Below are 17,983 nucleotides of genomic sequence, written 5' to 3'. Positions count from 1 at the left end.
AGGGGAGCAGGTCCACCAGAGAAAGGGGAGCAGGTCCACCAGACAAAGGGGACCAGGTCCACCAGACAAAGGGGACCAGGTCCACCAGACAAAGGGGACCAGGTCCACCAGACAAAGGGGACCAGGTCCACCAGACAAAGGGGACCAGGTCCACCAGACAAAGGGGACCAGGTCCACCAGACAAAGGGGACCAGGTCCACCAGACAAAGGGGACCAGGTCCACCAGACAAAGGGGACCAGGTCCACCAGACACCAGAGAAAGGGGACCAGGTCCACCAGAGAAAGGGGACCATGTCCATCAGATGCTAGACACCAAAGAAGGGCCGCCAATTGATTTGATTCCAGAGAGAGGGGATCAGGTCTATAAGAGGCAGATCACATATGAAAGAGGAGGCCATGTCTATCGGATACCAGAGAAAATGGACCATGTCCATCAGGGGTCAATTGGGCACAAAAGAAGGGCCACTATGTCCATCAGACCCCAAAGATGGGAGACTATGTCCATCAGAGGCTGATCAAACTCCAAAAAAAAAAAAAAAAGGGGTGGCCACGTCTATGAGGTACCAGAGAGGGGCTGCCATGTCTATCAGAGGCCCATCATATACCAGAGAGGTGGACATGTCCATCAGAGGCCGATCAGATGCCAAAGAGGGGTGGCCATGTCTTAAGAAGCGGATCAGATACTAGAGAGGCTGCCATGTCCATCAGAGGCCGATCAGACACCAGAGATGAGGGGCCATGTCTATGAGAAGCAAATCGGATACCAAAGAGGCGGCCATGCCCATTAAAGGCTGATCAAACATCAAAGGGGAGGCCATGTCAATCAGAGGCCAATCAGACTTCAAAAGAGAGGCAGCCATCTCTATTAGAGGCCGATCAGATATGAAAGAGAGGGGGCCCATGTCCATCAGAGGCCAATCACACTCCAAAGATGTGGCCATGTCCATCAAAGGCCGATTAGGCACCAGACCAGATGTGGCCATGTCCATCAGAGGGCAGTCGGACACCGGAGATGGGGTGGCCATTAGAAGCCAGACACCAGAGAGGGAGGCCAATTAAATCAAAGACAGGAGGCCATGCGCAGAGTCAAATCAAACATCAGGGGGGGGGGGCCTCCATGTCCACCAAAAGCCACCCAGACATCAGAGAGGGGGCCTCCATGTCCACCAGAAGCCCCCCAGACATCAGAGGCTGATCAGACATCAGAGAATGCAGTTAAAAAAATGTTTTTAACCCCCCCCCCCCCCGTAAAAAGGTGAGTAGTGATGACCACCATTCCCTCCGCCCCCAATCTTCACCGTATTGCAGAATGACACCAAATGAAGAACATTCTGCATCCAACACTTCCGTGTGTCAGATGCCCAGGTACCCCACCATGCACTGCAGTCCCACCCACTACATCACTAGTGTGTCCCCCAGAGCTGGTGGAACCATAAAGGGGTGTGAGGGCATCTGACACCCACCGAAGTGTCAGATGCTGACCATACATCGGCTGGTGAAGATCCGAGGCGTGGGCATGTAAAGCCAGGAGGTTCCTCATCCAGTTGGGAAGATTTCCCTTCACTTTCAGCTCTGAACACAACAGGAAATGAGAGGAAACCTCTCCGGAGGGAATGGAGTTGACATCTTAGAAAGTTGTCATAGTAACCAGCGTCCCCATTGGACAATTCCCCCTCATGTCTTGCCCTTGATTTCTGTGTGGTGACAAAGCCCATAATACAAGTATGACAGAGGGTCTAACCCTCCCTACTTCATCCAAAAATGAATAAGCACGATTACCCCTCACCGAGGACAAGGCCCTGTACTTCCAGGTATGAAGGGCGGCTCCTCCCCTTCCCATCATGTGACAGTGTTGGTGCATGTTGCTTGGCCCCAGAACTATCACATGGGGGCAGGGACAGATTTACTTATCTGGGGTGACCCGAGGAGAGGGGGTGAAGGTGCAGGAACTGGGGTGACCAGAGGAGAGGGGGTGAGGGTGCAAGAACTGGGGTGACCAGAGGAGAGGGGGTGAAGGTGCATTAAGTAGGTGCAGAAATTAGAGTGACCCAAGGGAGATGCAGGAACTGGGGGTACAGTGTGTAGTATTGTCATTTAATGTGGAGGAGGTTGCTGACCCTGGACTCCATTTTGTGTGCAGGCCCCCCCAGGTAGGTACGTGCCCAGGCTCAGGCCTCCCCAGGTAGGTACGTGCCCAGGCTCAGGCCCCCTCCCAGGTAGGTACGTGCCCAGGCTCAGGCCCCCCCCAGATAGGTACGTGCCCAGGCTCAGCCCCCCCAGGTAGGTACGGGCCCAGGCTCAGCCCCCCCCAGGTAGGTACGGGCCCAGGCTCAGCCCCCCCCAGGTAGGTACGGGCCCAGGCTCAGGCCCCCCCCAGGTAGGTACGTGCCCAGGCTCAAGCCCCCCCCAGGTAGGTACGTGCCCAGGCCCCCCCGGTAGGTACGTGCCCATGCTCAGGGCCCCCCCCCAGGTAGGTACGTGCCCAGGCTCAAGCCCCCCCCCCAGGTAGGTACGTGCCCAGGCTCAGGCCCCCCCAGGTAGGTACGTGCCCAGGCTCAGGCCCCCCCAGGTAGGTACGTGCCCAGGCTCAGGCCCCCCTGGGTATATATGCACTCAGGCCCCCCAGGTAGGTACGCGCCCAAGCTCAGGCCCCCCAGTTAGTAAGTAGACATGGGTAGGCAGTGCCCCACGCGGAGGTGAATGGGAGAGAAGACAGACTAAGAACATAAACTTGATGCGGATGGGGTGGAAAGGTCAGGCAGAGGAAAGGAAAACAGAAAGTAACCGACGGCGTGACTCACGGATTGGGTAAGAGCGAGTAGAGTGCCAGCAGAGCGCGCAGAGGAAAACATGACTGACTGCCCTATATATAGACATTGCACAACCACACGACCCTCCACACACAACAACACTCACCCCCCACACTGCAATCCACATGAGGCTCCCGAGCCACTTGGCGGGGATCAGTGCTCTGTACATACAGACAGATCGGCGATACAATTCCATGGAACGATTGGACAGGACAACAGCTGTGCCCACAGAGAGGGTTCCCGAGCTGTACGAGGCACCGGACCCCCCCATCCCCCTCCCGGTGGGATTCTCCCGCCTCATCTTCTGTGACACAAAGTGCTAAATGTGACACTCCGCCATTTCCACCCCTCCCCCCCCCAAGCTGAAATCCACATCTCCACCAGCCCCCGCACACTGCTGGGAAACGACAAGTCCCAGCAACATGGGCCGCCTGCGCCCTCCGACCGGTCCTCTTCCTCACCTGGGGGACGCGCCTTTACCGGAGATTACACCGGACAGCGACCGGCGCCCCAACCCGCGGAGCGCAAAAACCCACCATTACATACAGCTCTACTGCAGTCAGCGAGCAGCGTGCACCCCCACCCCCTACTTACCACATCCAGCTCTCCATCATCTCCACCCCCAAACTACCGTTCACCTCCATCACCTTCGCTTCCCCCAAACGCCGTCACCTCCATCATCTCCCCAACCGCCGTCACCTCCATCATCTCCCCAACCACCATCATCTCTCCCTCCCCCAACCGCCGGCACCTCCATCATCTCCCCAACCACCATCACCTCCATCATCTCCCCCAACCGCCGTCACCTCCATCACCTCCACTTCCCCCAAACGCCGTCACCTCCATCATCTCCCCGTCACCTCCATCATCTCCACCCCCCAACCACCGTTCACCTCCATCATCTCCGCCTCCCCCAACCGCCGTCACCTCCATCATCTCCCCCTCCCCCAACCGCCGTCACCTCCATCATCTCCCCCCCAACCGCCGTCACCTCCATCATCTTCCCCCCAACCGCCGTCACCTCCATCATCTCCCCCCCCAACCGCCGTCACCTCCATCATCTCCACCCCCCAACCACCGTTCACCTCCATCATCTCCGCCTCCCCCAACCGCCGTCACCTCCATCATCTCCCCCTCCCCCAACCGCCGTCACCTCCATCATCTCCCCCCCAACCGCCGTCACCTCCATCACCTCCCCCAACCGCCGTCACCTCCATCACCTCCGCTTCCCCCAAACGCCGTCACCTCCATCATCTCCCCCTCCCCCAACCGCCGTCACCTCCATCATCTCCCCCCCAACCGCCATCACCTCCATCACCTCCGCTTCCCCCAAACGCCGTCACCTCCATCATCTCCCCGTCACCTCCATCATCTCCACCCCCCAACCACCGTTCACCTCCATCATCTCCGCCTCCCCCAACCGCCGTCACCTCCATCATCTCCCCCCCAACCGCCGTCACCTCCATCATCTTCCCCCCAACCGCCGTCACCTCCATCATCTCCCCCCCCAACCGCCGTCACCTCCATCATCTCCACCCCCCAACCACCGTTCACCTCCATCATCTCCGCCTCCCCCAACCGCCATCACCTCCATCATCTCCCCCTCCCCCAACCGCCGTCACCTCCATCATCTCCCCCCCAACCGCCGTCACCTCCATCATCTTCCCCCCAACCGCCGTCACCTCCATCATCTCCCCCCCCAACCGCCGTCACCTCCATCATCTCCACCCCCAACCGCCGTCACCTCCATCATCTCCACCCCCAACCGCCGTCACCTCCATCATCTCCCCCCCCAACCGCCGTCACCTCCATCATCTCCCCCCCCAACCGCCGTCACCTCCATCATCTCCCCCCCAACCGCCGTCACCTCCATCATCTCCCCAACCGCCGTTCACCTCGATCATCTCCGCCTCCCCCAACCGCCGTTCACCTCGATCATCTCCGCCTCCCCCCAACAACCGTTCACCTCCATCATCTCCGCCTCCCCCAACCGCCGTTCACCTCCATCATCTCCGCCTCCCCCAACCGCCGTTCACCTCCATCATCTCCGCCTCCCCCAACCGCCGTTCACCTCCATCATCTCCCCAACCGCCATTCACCTCCATCATCTCCCCAACCACCATCATCTCTCCCTCCCCCAACCGCCGGCACCTCCATCATCTCCCCAACCACCATCACCTCCATCATCTCCCCCAACCGCCGTCACCTCCATCACCTCCACTTCCCCCAAACGCCGTCACCTCCATCATCTCCCCGTCACCTCCATCATCTCCACCCCCCAACCACCGTTCACCTCCATCATCTCCGCCTCCCCCAACCGCCGTCACCTCCATCATCTCCCCCTCCCCCAACCGCCGTCACCTCCATCATCTCCCCCCCAACCGCCGTCACCTCCATCATCTTCCCCCCAACCGCCGTCACCTCCATCATCTCCCCCCCCAACCGCCGTCACCTCCATCATCTCCACCCCCCAACCACCGTTCACCTCCATCATCTCCGCCTCCCCCAACCGCCGTCACCTCCATCATCTCCCCCTCCCCCAACCGCCGTCACCTCCATCATCTCCCCCCCAACCGCCGTCACCTCCATCACCTCCCCCAACCGCCGTCACCTCCATCACCTCCGCTTCCCCCAAACGCCGTCACCTCCATCATCTCCCCCTCCCCCAACCGCCGTCACCTCCATCATCTCCCCCCCAACCGCCATCACCTCCATCACCTCCGCTTCCCCCAAACGCCGTCACCTCCATCATCTCCCCGTCACCTCCATCATCTCCACCCCCCAACCACCGTTCACCTCCATCATCTCCGCCTCCCCCAACCGCCGTCACCTCCATCATCTCCCCCCCAACCGCCGTCACCTCCATCATCTTCCCCCCAACCGCCGTCACCTCCATCATCTCCCCCCCCAACCGCCGTCACCTCCATCATCTCCACCCCCCAACCACCGTTCACCTCCATCATCTCCGCCTCCCCCAACCGCCATCACCTCCATCATCTCCCCCTCCCCCAACCGCCGTCACCTCCATCATCTCCCCCCCAACCGCCGTCACCTCCATCATCTTCCCCCCAACCGCCGTCACCTCCATCATCTCCCCCCCCAACCGCCGTCACCTCCATCATCTCCACCCCCAACCGCCGTCACCTCCATCATCTCCCCCCCCAACCGCCGTCACCTCCATCATCTCCCCCCCCAACCGCCGTCACCTCCATCATCTCCCCCCCAACCGCCGTCACCTCCATCATCTCCCCAACCGCCGTTCACCTCGATCATCTCCGCCTCCCCCAACCGCCGTTCACCTCGATCATCTCCGCCTCCCCCCAACAACCGTTCACCTCCATCATCTCCGCCTCCCCCAACCGCCGTTCACCTCCATCATCTCCGCCTCCCCCAACCGCCGTTCACCTCCATCATCTCCGCCTCCCCCAACCGCCGTTCACCTCCATCATCTCCCCAACCGCCATTCACCTCCATCATCTCCGCCTCCCCCAACCACCGTTCACCTCCATCATCTCCGCCTCCCCCAACCGCCGTTCACCTCCATCATCTCCGCCTCCCCCAACCGCCGTTCACCTCCATCATCTCCGCCTCCCCCAACCGCCATTCACCTCCATCATCTCCGCCTCCTCCAACCGCCATTCACCTCCATCATCTCCACCCCAAACGCCGTCATTTCTGCCCCCCAACTGCCACCACCTCCATCATCTCCGCCCCCCAATCCCTTAATCGCCGGCACCTCCATCATCTCTGCCTGCCAACTGCAGTCACTTACAATTCTGGAGATGCAATCAGAGGCCCCCCACAGAGGGGCAATCTCTTCACTGCACCCAACTGTACGAGAGCTCCGAGCACCACCACCCCTCCAGTACACCGCCCCCCTCTATAGAATCAGCTCACTAAATGATCAGGGGCCCCACAAATGGGGGGGAAGGGCACTAAGGGCGGAGCCTGCATGGCCCCACCCACATGGGGCGGAGCACATTGTGTACACTGAACACTCAGGGACATTCCAATGACGATACAAAGATTAAAGGGAGTGCAGAAATACATTGTAACAAAACATTGCCCCGCCCCCACATTCCGTGACCCGCCTCTTCCTGTCCCCAGCACAGCTCAGACTGGGAGAGGGAGAAGCAGCACAAGGAGCCAATTAGCTGTGTTAGAGTGGAAGAAGCATGCTGATAGGAAGAGAGTGACAAAGAGGAGTTCATTGCTCCGTTGCTTCTCCTTTCACTGTCCAATCACAGGCTGGGGGAGGGACCAGATCTGTTTGCGTTACTGAACTGCAGCAGAGGAAAACGCAGTCTCCTGCCTCAGGGTGTGCGTCTCAGGACTGGATGGGAGGACAGATCACGTGACAGCAGACATCCCCCATACATGGATCTCATTGGCGGTTCTACCGGAGTTCAGGACTGATTGGCTGACACAATGCTGCAACATCTACAACTCCGCCCACAAATCCGAATACCTGAAAACAAATCACCATTACAGCTCCAAACCGCCCTCCCTGAGCGCCAGTGACTCCGCCTACACTGTGATGTCATCAGTCATTTCCTCAGTCTTCCCTCCCCCAGTGATCAGACCGTACATTGTAACTTTGTAGAAGGGGGAGGAGTCATTTCCTCAGTCTCCCCTCCCCCAGTGATCACAATGTACATTGTAACTTTGTAGAAGGGGGAGGAGTCATTTCCCCAGTCTCTCCTCCCCCAGGGGGCCATTGTATGTCAGACATTTGCAGAGTCAGCACACGGCGGGCCCGTGTGGTCACATGACACAGATGCCAGCATGGACCCGGAGCTCCTCCCACCCAACACAGGTGATCAATCACCAACACTTTCATTCATTGGATTCTCTTCTTCCAATCATGGAGGCTCAGCATCACATGTGGGCGTTACCTATGCAAATACAGCCTGTCTAGGAACACCCACTCCAAGACTGACAACTCCCATCAAGGCATTTTGATATATTCATAACTCCTCCCACTGCTTACATCAGTGCTGAGGGCTGTGGAGAGGAGTACTGAGGCCGGGGGCTGGGATGTTCTCAGGAAGCCCCTCCCACCAGCCATGATCTGCCTGCCTGACATAGAGAACCACAGAGACCCGGTGATGACATCACAGTCTATAATAAGGTGATCACATTGATGAGGGGAGGGGATCAGTCGTGTTCCGAGCGCTCCTCCCCCCCAGTCTCATACTGGACTCCATGACATCATCATTACCTCAGATAAGCTCCACCCACAATCACTTCCTCTAGGGGGAACTCTGACGTGTTCAGGGAGCTCCCGGTGAGATCTCAGCAACCCACACAGGGACACTTACCTGCTTCTGCGCTGGAGATCTTTACATTGTCCAGTTCTCGGGATACACCGGACGAGCGAAGGATCAGCGACCCGCTGCCCTCGGGCATCAGACAGGACCCCCAGGGTCACACATCCAGGGTACCATTGCCATGGTTGGCGGAGGACTCCCACACACCTTACTGGAGATGTCCTCTGATGACAGAACACGGCACAGGAGCTGACAATCGGATCCTGTGTGCTAGGGAGGCGGGACCCGCTCCAACACTCACAGCCAATCACAGAGCTACAACGCATGAAGGGGGAGGGGTCACCATGGAAACCAACTTCTCCCTCCTATTGCAGCCTGGAGAATGAAAAAGCGAGGAGCCAGATGGTTGCTACGAGCAACAAAAACACAATGTACAGTGGGTCCCCCTGAGCGAGGTAGGTACATGGGGCGTGTATACAGAGCGAGGTAGGTACATGCGGAGTGTACACAGATTGAGGTAAGTATGTGGGGTGTGTATAGAGTGATGTAGGTACATGGGGAGTGTACACAGAGCAAGGTAGGTACACGGAGTGTGTATACAGAGTGAGGTAGGTACGTGGTGTGTATAGAGCAAGGTAGGTGCATGGGGGGTGTTACACAGAGCAAGGTAGGTACATGGAGTGTGTATACAGAGCGAGGTAGGTATATGGGGGTGTATACAGAGTATGGTAGGTACGTGGGTGTGTACAGAGCAAGGTAGGTACATGGGGCGTGTATAGAGAGAGGTAGGTACATGAGGCATGTAGAGAGTGAGGTAGGTAGGCACAGGAGGTGTACACATACTGTAGGGGGAGGGGACAGTAGATAAATGTACAATGTGTAAGGGGTTGGTAGGTGCGTAATTTATATATATTTAACACATACATACACATGTAGGAGGTAGGCATGTGTTGTGTGTATATAGTGGGATGAATTTATATGTGCACAGGAGGGGTAGGTACAATAGGTAGGTGTCCGTTGGATGGGAAGTATACATAGATATGTACAGGCGGGGTGTATATATAAGGTGGGTATAAATAGGAATGTAGGTGCCCACAGGATGAAGCAGGTAAATGTAAGTAGGTGTGTCTATAGCAGGTAAGTATAGAGTTAGGGGTATGGAAGATGGGGAGTTAAGAGGTAGGTACACAGAGCTGCACGATTGATCGTTAAGGTTTAATGTACACGGGGCGCGGAGCCAACCTCCTCTCATCACATTTTTTTAACAGCTTCAAATTGGCATTAAAAACGCCCGTTTTGCCGCGGTTTTGCGTCTTGGAGCGTTTATTTAAGAGAACTTCGCAGGAGCCGCCCAAAGCTAAAAATCAGAATTATTGATGGATGTCGGTCATTCTGTGAGACCCGAGTGAGGAGCGGCTGAGGGAGCGGCCGGGTCCCGGTACCCGCCGCAATTTCCCAGCTTTTACTATGGACCCCATAATGAGCCCATCTGAGGGGAAAACGCACATTTTTAAACATATTTACATTTTTAAATTGCAATTTGTATATTTTTTTAATAAGCTGTAAATTCATTTTATTTATTTTTTAATGCAAATTTTTATTTAACTTTTTAAAATATATTTAATGTTTAAATTACGATTATTAGAATTTTTTGTTTAACTTTTTTCTTAAAAAGCTGTATATGTCATTTCATTTTTATTTATTTAGTCTTTTTTTATGCAAATTTGAATTGCATTTTTTTTTAATATTTTTAATTAACCCCAATGGGAAACCCCAACTTGTTCTTCAAGAGGTAAACCATAACCCTAAACTTGTTCTGAAAGGGGAAAACCATAACCATCACCCCCTAACCGGAAACCCCAACACGTTCTTCAAGGAGAAAACCCCCAACCATAAACCCCTAATCCTAATGGGAATCCCTAACCATAACCTGAAAAACGGTAAACTATAACCCTAAACTTGCTCTTAAAGGGGAAAACCTTAACCATAACCTCCTAAGCCTAATGGGAAACCCTAACCATAACTGGAAACCATAACACTTACCTAACTTGATCTTCAAGGGGGAAACCTTAACCATAACCTCCTAACCCCTAATAGAAATCCCTAACCATAACCTGGAAACCTAACGGGAAATTATAACACTTACCATAACCCTAAACTTACTCTTCAAGGGGAAAACCCCTAACCATAAACCCCTAATCCTAATGGGAATTCCTAACCATAACCTGAAACTCTAACGGGAAACTATAACCCTAACTTATTCTTGAAAGCAAAAACCCCAACCATAAGCCCCTAACTGGAAACTATAACCCTTACCATAACCCTAAACCTCTTCTTCAAGCGGAAAACCCCCAACCATAACCTCCTAACCCCTAAGGGGCAACCCTAATCCTAATTGGAAACCATAACACTTACCATAACCCTAAACCTGTTCTTCAAGAGGAAAACCCTAACCAGAAACCCCAACTCATTCTTCAAGGGGAAACCCTTAAACCATATCCTGAAACTCTAACGGGAAACTATAACCCTAAGTTGTTCTTGAAAGCAAAAACCCCAACCATAAGCCCCTAACCCTAATGGGAAACCCTAACCAGAAACTATAACCCTTACCATAACCCTATACCTCTTCTTCAAGGGGAAAACCCCAACCATAACCTCCTACCCTAATGGGAAACCCTAACCAGAAACTATAACCCTTACCATAACCCTATACCTCTTCTTCAAGGGGAAAACCCCTAACCATAACCCCCCTAACCCTAATGGGAAACCCTAACGGGAAACTATAACCCTTACCATAACCCTAAACTTGCTCTTTAAAGGGGAAAACCCCTAACCCGTAAACCCCAACTTATTCTTCAAGGGGAAAATCCTAACCATAACCCCCTAACTCCTAATGGAAATCCCTAACCATAACCTGGAAACCTAACGGGAAATTATAACCCTAAACCTCTTCTTCAAGGGAAAAACCCCTAACCATAACCTCCTAACGGGAAATCCTAATCCTAACTGGAAACCATAACACTTACCATAGCCCTAAAATTGTTCTTCAAGAGGAGAACCCCAATCCTAACCCCCTAACCAGAAACCCCAATTGGAAATTATGACACTTACCATAACCCTAAACTTGCTCTTTAAGGGAAAAACCCTGACCCCTAACTGGAAACCCCAATTTATTCTTCAATGGGAAAATCCTAACCATAACCCCCTAACCCTAATGGAAATCCCGAACCATAACCTGGAAACCTAACGGGAAATGATAACACTTACCATAACCCTAAACTCGCTCTTTAAGGGGAAACCCCTAACCAGAAACCCCAACTTATTCTTCAAGGGGAAACTCCTAATCCTAATGGGAAACCCTAACCATATCCTGAAACTCTAACAGGAAACTATAACCCTAACTTGTTCTTGAAAGCAAAAACCCCAACCATAAGCCCCTAACCGGAAACTATAACCCTTACCATAACCCTAAACCTGTTCTTCAAGCGGAAAACCCCCAACCATAACCTCCTAACCCCTAAGGGGCAACCCTAATCCTAACTGGAAACCATAACACTTACCATAACCCTAAACTTGTTCTTCAAGAGGAAAACCATAACCATAACCCCCTAACCCTAATGGAAATCCCGAACCATAACCTGGAAACCTAACGGGAAATGATAACACTTACCATAACCCTAAACTCGCTCTTTAAGGGGAAACCCCTAACCAGAAACCCCAACTTAGTCTTCAAGGGGAAACTCCTAACCCTAACCATATCCTGAAACGGGAAACTATAACCCTAACTTGTTCTTGAAAGCGAAAACCCCAACCATAACCCCCTAACCCTAATGGGAAACCCTAACCGGAAACTATAACCCTTACCATAACCCTAAACTTGCTCTTTAAAGGGGAAAACCCCTAACCCGTAAACCCCAACTTATTCTTCAAGGGGAAAATCCTAACCATAACCCCCTAACTCCTAATGGAAATCCCTAACCATAACCTGGAAACCTAACGGGAAATTATAACCCTAAACCTCTTCTTCAAGGGAAAAACCCCTAACCATAACCTCCTAACGGGAAATCCTAATCCTAACTGGAAACCATAACACTTACCATAGCCCTAAAATTGTTCTTCAAGAGGAGAACCCCAATCCTAACCCCCTAACCAGAAACCCCAATTGGAAATTATGACACTTACCATAACCCTAAACTTGCTCTTTAAGGGAAAAACCCGTAACCCCTAACTGGAAACCCCAATTTATTCTTCAATGGGAAAATCCTAACCATAACCCCCTAACCCTAATGGAAATCCCGAACCATAACCTGGAAACCTAACGGGAAATGATAACACTTACCATAACCCTAAACTCGCTCTTTAAGGGGAAACCCCTAACCAGAAACCCCAACTTATTCTTCAAGGGGAAACTCCTAATCCTAATGGGAAACCCTAACCATATCCTGAAACTCTAACAGGAAACTATAACCCTAACTTGTTCTTGAAAGCAAAAACCCCAACCATAAGCCCCTAACCGGAAACTATAACCCTTACCATAACCCTAAACCTGTTCTTCAAGCGGAAAACCCCCAACCATAACCTCCTAACCCCTAAGGGGCAACCCTAATCCTAACTGGAAACCATAACACTTACCATAACCCTAAACTTGTTCTTCAAGAGGAAAACCATAACCATAACCCCCTAACCCTAATGGGAAAACTTAACCATATCCCGAAACCTTAATGGGAAACTATAACCCTTACCATAACCCTAAACGTGTTCTTCAAGAGGAAAACCCTAACCCCTAACCAGAAACCCCAACTCATTCTTCAAGGGGAAACCCCTAACCATATCCGGAAACTCTAACGGGAAACTATAACCCTAAATTGTTCTTGAAAGCAAAAACCCCAACCATAACCCCCTAACCCTAACCGGAAACTATAACCCTTACCATAACCCTAAACCTCTTCTTCAAGGGGAAAACCCCCAACCATAACCTCCTAACCCCTAAGGGGCAACCCTAATCCTAACTGGAAACCATAACACTTACCATAACCCTAAACTTGATCTTCAAGGCGAAAACCCTAACCAAAACCCCCCTAACCCTAATGGGAAACCCTAACCATATCCTGAAACCCTAACGGGAAACTATAACCCTTACCATAACCCTAAACTTGCTCTTTAAAAGGGAAAAACCCCTAACCCGGAAACCCCAACTTATTCTTCAAGGGGAAAATCCTAACCATAACCCCCTAACTCCTAATGGAAATCCCGAACCATAACCTGGAAACCTAACGGGAAATTATAACCCTAAACCTCTTCTTCAAGGGAAAAACCCCTAACCATAACCTCCTAACGGGAAATCCTAATCCTAACTGGAAACCATAACACTTACCATAACCCTAAAATTGTTCTTCAAGAGGAGAACCCCAATCCTAACCCCCTAACCAGAAACCCCAATTGGAAATTATGACACTTACCATAACCCTAAACTTGCTCTTTAAGGGAAAAACCCTGACCCCTAACCGGAAACCCCAATTTATTCTTCAATGGGAAAATCCTAACCATAACCCCCTAACCCTAATGGAAATCCCGAACCATAACCTGGAAACCTAACGGGAAATGATAACACTTACCATAACCCTAAACTCGCTCTTTAAGGGGAAACCCCTAACCAGAAACCCCAACTTAGTCTTCAAGGGGAAACTCCTAACCCTAACCATATCCTGAAACGGGAAACTATAACCCTAACTTGTTCTTGAAAGCGAAAACCCCAACCATAACCCCCTAACCCTAATGGGAAACCCTAACCGGAAACTATAACCCTAAACCTGTTCTTCAAGGGGAAAACCCCCAACCATAACCTCCTAACCCCTAAGGGGCAACCCTAATCCTAACTGGAAACCATAACACTTACCATAACCCTAAACCTGTTCTTCAAGAGGAGAACCCTAATCATAACCTCCTAACCATAACCTCCTAACCATAACCTCCTAACCATAACCTCCTAACCATAACCTCCTAACCCCTAATGGGAAACCCTAACCGGAAACTATAACCCTAAACCTCTTCTTCAAGGGGAAAACCCCCAACCATAACCTCCTAACCCCTAAGGGGCAACCCTAATCCTAACTGGAAACCATAACACTTACCATAACCCTAAACCTGTTCTTCAAGAGGAGAACCCTAACCATAACCTCCTAACCATAACCTCCTAACCATAACCTCCTAACCATAACCTCCTAACCATAACCTCCTAACCATAACCTCCTAACCATAACCTCCTAACCAGGAACCCTAATGGGAAATGATACTTACCATAACCCTAAACTTTCTTCAAGGGGAAACCCCTAACCATAACTCCCTAACCCTATATGAAGCATAGCAACCAATTACACGTTTGTTTGCTTCTTTAAATGTAGCGTTTTTTCATCATTTACTATCATTGTTAAGTTTTGTAATGTTAAAAAAATAGCGCACCTGTAAAACGCTTCTAAATGAAATTGAGGCAAAATGCCGGCACCGCGTTTAGCGTCGGAAACGTCAGCGTCTGAGCTCATTTTTTTTGCCTTCAAAAAGGAAAGCCTATTAGAGGGACCCGTGTACACATGAGATAACATTGGATGAGGTCGGGGGGGGGGGCAGCCTTTGGATGTCCGTTTACCGGCAGCCGTTTACATGAGGCCTAAAGAATCGTTTTTGCAATTTTTTTCCCGGGTTACGATCTTGAAAAAAAAAAAAAGTATTTTCCCCGAATCTTTCTATGCAGAGAATTCTCTCTGCTCTGCTAAGGCGGTCAAAAGAAAGGAGGGAGGAAAAAAGGCGGGCAGTCCACTAAGAATCACAACATTGTTTAGCAGCGGAACTGAAGTATAAACATTGTAACGATTTGTCCTTTTAGATCACAGGAATAAACTTCAGTGTGTAAATGAGGGAAGTTTAAACACTAAACCTTTTTTCTGACATTTTTGCTGCTTTGAAGTTAAAATCATTTTATTTATTTTTTGCTAGAAAATTACGAAGAAAATCCCCGAAGATTATATATCATCTTTTTTAGTAGAGACCCCAGAGAATAAAATGGCGGTTGTTCCAATATTTAATGTCAGGCGGTATTTGCGCAGCCGTCTTTCAAATTAAATGGTGATCTTTACTCTAAGGAAAAAAAATCGTGATTCTCGTTTTGGCCAGAATCCTGCAGCTCTACTACACATAATGGTGGGTAGGTGTGTGTATAAGTAGGTAGGTACATATCTGTAGATGTGTGTGTGTGTATATATATATATATATACACACACACAGGTAAGTCCCTGGTCCCCCCCTTGATCAGAGAAGAATACCCAGTGGGGGGGGGGGGGGGGTATATATGGTGGTAGGTAGGTTCTCTATAGATGTCTGTAGGAGGTAGGTACCCACCCCTCCCCCTGGATATGTCTATGTAGGTAGGTGGAAGTACAAGGTATGAGGAGGAACCCCCCCCCCCCATAGCAGGACCCCTGGTGGTCGATGTATATAGATGCTGGTAGGTATATGAAGGTAGGTTTTGGTTAAGTTCCCAGCCCCTCCCCCCATGTCTAGAGGTAGGTACCCTCCCCTCCGGTAGATAATAGAAGAGCCCCGATATGTAGGTAGGTGTCCGGTGTATATCCACTCACTGGCCGTACATAGAAGGACCCCCGGTGGGTGGCTGGTCGGTCCCCGCACATCTCTATAGGTAGGCGTCTGTAGAGGTAGGTAGCTCCTGGTAGATGATAGGAAGAAGAGCCTGGATAGGTAGGTGTCCGGCGTAGATACAAGAAGGTGTTGGAAACGTTCCCCAGAGATTTTCCTCCATAGTGACCTGATGACATCACAAAGTTCCTGCAGATTTGTCGGCTGCACATCAATGATGCCGAATCTCCCGTTCCACCACATCCCAAAGGTGCTCCATAGGATGAGATGTGGTGAGTGTGGAGGCCATTGGAGGACAGGGACCTCATTGTCCAGTGATATCCCATCCCCCACACCATTACACCCCCACCACCAGCCTGAACCGGTGATACCCCATCCCCCGCACCATTACATCCCCACCACCAGCCTGAACCGGTGATATCCCATCCCCCACACCATTACACCCCCACCACCAGCCTGAACCGGTGATATCCCATCCCCCACACCATTACACCCCCACCACCAGCCTGAACCAGTGATACCCCATCCCCCACACCATTACACCCCCACCACCAGCCTGATCCGGTGATATCCCATCCCCCACACCATTACACCCCCACCACCAGCCTGAACCGGTGATATCCCATCCCCCACACCATTACACCCCCACCACCAGCCTGAACCGGTGATATCCCATCCCCCACACCATTACACCCCCACCACCAGCCTGAACCGGTGATACCCCATCCCCCGCACCATTACACCCCCACCACCAGCCTGAACCGGTGATACCCCATCCCCCACACCATTACACCCCCACCACCAGCCTGAACCGGTGATATCCCATCCCCCACACCATTACACCCCCACCACCAGCCTGAACCGGTGATACCCCATCCCCCACACCATTACACCCCCACCACCAGCCTGAACCGGTGATACCCCATCCCCCACACCATTACACCCCCACCACCAGCCTGAACCGGTGATACCCCATCCCCCACACCATTACACCCCCACCACCAGCCTGAACCAGTGATACCCCATCCCCCACACCATTACACCCCCACCACCAGCCTGAACCGGTGATACCCCATCCCCCGCACCATTACACCCCCACCACCAGCCTGAACCGGTGATACCCCATCCCCCACACCATTACACCCCCACCACCAGCCTGAACCGGTGATATCCCATCCCCCACACCATTACACCCCCACCACCAGCCTGAACCGGTGATACCCCATCCCCCACACCATTACACCCCCACCACCAGTCTGAACCGGTGATATCCCATCCCCCACACCATTACACCCCCACCACCAGCCTGAACCGGTGATATCCCATCCCCCACACCATTACACCCCCACCACCAGTCTGAACCGGTGATACCCCATCCCCCACACCATTACACCCCCACCACCAGCCTGAACCGGTGATACCCCATCCCCCACACCATTACACCCCCACCACCAGCCTGAACCAGTGATACCCCATCCCCCACACCATTACACCCCCACCACCAGTCTGAACCGGTGATACCCCATCCCCCACACCATTACACCCCCACCACCAGCCTGAACCGGTGATACCCCATCCCCCACACCATTACACCCCCACCACCAGCCTGAACCGGTGATATCCCATCCCCCACACCATTACACCCCCACCACCAGCCTGAACCGGTGATACCCCATCCCCCACACCATTACACCCCCACCACCAGCCTGAACCGGTGATATCCCATCCCCCACACCATTACACCCCCACCACCAGCCTGAACCGGTGATACCCCATCTCCCACACCATTACACCCCCACCACCAGCCTGAACCGGTGATATCCCATCCCCCACACCATTACACCCCCACCACCAGCCTGAACCGGTGATACCCCATCCCCCACACCATTACACCCCCACCACCAGCCTGAACCGGTGATACCCCATCCCCCACACCATTACACCCCCACCACCAGCCTGAACCAGTGATACCCCATCCCCCACACCATTACACCCCCACCACCAGCCTGATCCGGTGATATCCCACCCCCCGCACCATTACACCCCCACCACCAGCCTGAACCGGTGATACCCCATCCCCCACACCATTACACCCCCACCACCAGCCTGATCCGGTGATATCCCACCCCCCGCACCATTACACCCCCACCACCAGCCTGAACCGGTGATACCCCATCCCCCGCACCATTACACCCCCACCACCAACCTGAACCAGTGATATCCCATCCCCCACACCATTACACCCCCACCACCAGC

General features: G+C 52.5%; 1 protein-coding gene and 1 long non-coding RNA gene across 12 annotated transcripts in view; both read right to left on the bottom strand.

The window, feature by feature from the left end:
• The window catches only part of LOC143933041 (eukaryotic translation initiation factor 4 gamma 3-like), an 82,015-nt gene that overhangs the window by 50,445 nt on the left and 13,587 nt on the right, over nt 1-17,983 (bottom strand). The gene's annotated exons all lie outside the window — the stretch shown is intronic.
• Nucleotides 11,937-14,072, bottom strand: LOC143933062 (uncharacterized). Its single transcript, XR_013262990.1, has 3 exons — nt 13,409-14,072; nt 12,132-13,342; nt 11,937-12,065 (listed from the first exon to the last, which is right to left on the bottom strand). It is a non-coding gene; the product is annotated as an uncharacterized LOC143933062 (long non-coding RNA).

The sequence above is a fragment of the Lithobates pipiens genome, unplaced genomic scaffold (genome assembly GCF_037356315.1).
Source record: "Lithobates pipiens isolate NorthernLeopardFrog02 unplaced genomic scaffold, aLitPip1_a1.2 Scaffold_27, whole genome shotgun sequence".
NCBI lineage: Eukaryota > Metazoa > Chordata > Amphibia > Anura > Ranidae > Lithobates > Lithobates pipiens.
This window is presented reverse-complemented; position numbering and strand designations above follow the sequence as displayed.